Genomic DNA, 3361 nt, shown 5'->3' on the forward strand with positions numbered 1-3361 from the left:
AAACTTCCCTAATCTCCCTTAGCTGATGCACAATTCCACTGGGTTTTACATGTATCATTGATCAAGGCCTAATTCCTTATTATTGATAGTTGGACTAGAGTTTTTGTTTAGTGTCTACATCCCCAATAATATCCCTATCAGCCCATATGTTCAAGCAGTTGTTTTTCTTCTTTGTTTCCACTCCTGCAGTTCTTCCTCTGAATTTGGGTAACGTTCCTTTCCATAAATCCCTCAGAATTGTCCTGGGTCATTGCATTGCTGCCAGTACAGAAATCCATTACATTCGATTTTACCACAGTGTATCAGTCTCTGTGTACATTGTTCTCCAGGATCTGTTCCTTTCACTCTGCATCAGTTCCTGGAGGTCATTCCAGTTCACATGGAATTCCTCCAGTTCTTTATTCCTTTGAGCACAATAGTATTCCATCACCAACAGATAACACAATTTGTTCAGCCATTCCCAAATTGAAGGACATACCCTCCTTTTCCAGTTTTTTGCCACCACAAATAGCATAGCTAAAAATATTTTTGAACAAAAGTCTTTTTTCCTTATGATCTCTTTGGGGTATAATCCAAGCAGTGATATAGCTGGATCAAAAGGCAGATAGTCTTTTAAAGCCCTTTGAACATAGTTCCAAATTGCCATCCAGAATGGTTGGATCAGTTTACAACTCCACCAGCAATGCATTAATGTCCCAGTTTTGCCACAACCCCTCCAACATTCATTACTGTCCCTTATTGTCATTTTAGCCAATCTCCTAGGTGTGAGGTGGTACTTCAGAGTTGTTTTGATTTGCATTTCTCTAATTATTAGAGATTTAGAACACTTTATGTGTTTATCGACAGTTTTGATTTCTTCATCTGAGAATTGCCTATTCTTGTCCCTTGCCCATTTATCTATTGGGAGATGGCTTGATTTTTTGTACAATTGATTTAGCTCCTTGTATATTTGAGTAATTAGACCTTTATCTGAGTTTTTTGTTATAAATATTTTCCCCCCAATTTGTTGTTTCCCTTCTAATTTTTGGTAGCATTTAGTTTTGTCTGTACAAAAACTTTTCAGTTTAATTCATGTAGTCAAAATTTTTTATTTTACAGTTTGTGATTTTTTTTTCTAACTCTTGCTTGGTTTTAAAATCTTTCCCTTCCCATAGATCTGACAAGTATAGTATTCTGTGCTCATGCAATTTACCTATAGTTTCCTTCTTTATATTCAAGTCATTCACCAATTCTGAGTTTATCTTGATATAGGGTGTGAGATATTGATCTAGGCCCAATCTCTCCCATATTGTTTTCCAATTTTCCCAGCAGTTTTTGTCAAATAGTGGGTTTTTGTCCCAAAGCTGGGTTATTGGGTCTTGCTGAGGTCACTTGCCCCTAGTCTATTCTACTGATCCTCCCTTCTGTCTCTTTGACAGTACCGTATTGTTTTGATGACTACTGCTTTATAGTACAGTTTAATATCTGGTACTGCTAGGCCACCTTCCTTCATATTTTTTTCATTATTTCCCTTGATATTCTTGGTCTTTTGTTCTTCCAAATGAACTTTGTTATAGTTTTTTCTAATTCAGCAAAAAAAGTTTTTTTGTTTGTTTAATAGGTATAGCACTAAATAGGTAAATTAATTTGGGTAGGATGGTCATTTTTATTATGTTACCTCATCCTTCCCATGAGCACTCAATGTTTTTCCAATTGTTTAGATCTAGTTTTAATTGTGTGGAAAGGGTTTCGTAGTTGTGGAGCACAGGAACTTAAAAAAAATCTTTCTCTCTATTTCCAGAGCTTGGTACATTGCCTGGTGGATACTTGGTACTTAATAAATGTTTACTGACTATTTTTGAGGAAAAAAACACAAAACAGAAATGGCAGCCAAGGACCAAGAGTCAAGATTCAGCTTACATAGGCAAGTGCCTGCCAATTTCTTCATTGAAGGAGTTCTGCTACTGCTCGCAAGGGAAGTAGGTAAGGTGCCTCTTTTTCTAATCCTTAATGGGAGAGATTCAAATAATCTGGTTTAGATCTACAGCCAAGAAAAGAAATGATTGAGGTCAGGTCATTGCAGCTCTTCCTGCTTAGTGACAGAAAAAGAAATTGCTTCTTTAATCCAAAGAGCATGCATAAATCCTTTAGGAGCAAGGCCACCATGCAGCTCTGCACATGTTGTATGCAGTATTTTTTTTTTAACATATGGATCCTTAAGGGAGCCAAAGGAGTTTACTGTCTAAGGGATCAACATGGTGAAAGGTTAGGGGACGTCATCTTAGTAGTTGTGTGGAAAACAGAGATTTGAGAGAGTAGTCAGGAAGGCCTATTAAATTTCAGGGAAAGGTGATGAAGGTACCTGAATTAAGGTAATGGATAATGACAGAAGGTGTCAAATTAAAGTGAAGTTGTGGAAGTCAAAACTACAAGATTTGTAGATTTAGGGAGTAAGAGTAAAGAGTTAAGGGTGCCATTGAAAGAGCCAGTTATACCACCCCAACTAAAAGTGTTCTCTCTCTCTTCAAATTTTCCTTTGTATTTCATCTTTACCCTCATGGCTACTAATTTGTATGATACATATGTGTGCTCCAGCTTTACCAAGTTCCTTCTGTCCCAGTTAGAATGTAGGGGGCCATTTTCATCCTGGTATTCCATACCTAGGGGGGAACTTTAAGCATTGCCTGAGGGCATATACCACTCCCCCTTCTTCCCAACCCCTAGACCTTTCCCAGTCAATAGTTTTGGTTGTTATGCAAAACAATTTTTGTAACCCTTTCTCAAGGTTGTGCCTTCCAAATGTATTTAAACTTGGTTAGTGGATACTCCAGTACTTCTGTGAGGGATCCCAGATTACAATTTTCATCTTTCTAGGGATCCCAGATTACAATTTTCATCTTTCTTTAAGGACCCTTTATCATCATCATCGTTGTTATTTTTAGAACCCTTATCTTCTATCTCTGAATCAATACTTATTGTCTCCAAGGTCAAATTTGGGACCCAGGACCTTCTTGTCTTCAGGTCTGGCACTCTATCCACTTAGCTGCCCCAAGAACCTTTATCATTACCACCTTAATAACTTTGATTTATTCGAGGTGACACCAGTAAGAATTTGAAAAATTGAAAAAGCAAACAAAACAGAATGAACATATAACAGCCAGTTAAGATAGATACTGCACCCTCCTCCCAAGAAGGCCCAGGTAAGAATAAATGAACAGTCAGCCTGCACACTACCTGCTTGCTTGGCCTGCACAACCTGAGCAGGAGAGTTTCCACTCAAAAGCTTAAAGGTGTGCTTGGAAGCTGAGTCGCCGGCCCCGCCCTCATCATGCTCCGCCCCTTCAGGCTCCGCCCCATCGGTTCAGACATGCTCTCCGTTTGC

Source organism: Gracilinanus agilis, chromosome 1 (assembly GCF_016433145.1).
Source record: "Gracilinanus agilis isolate LMUSP501 chromosome 1, AgileGrace, whole genome shotgun sequence".
In the NCBI taxonomy this organism is placed as follows: domain Eukaryota; kingdom Metazoa; phylum Chordata; class Mammalia; order Didelphimorphia; family Didelphidae; genus Gracilinanus; species Gracilinanus agilis.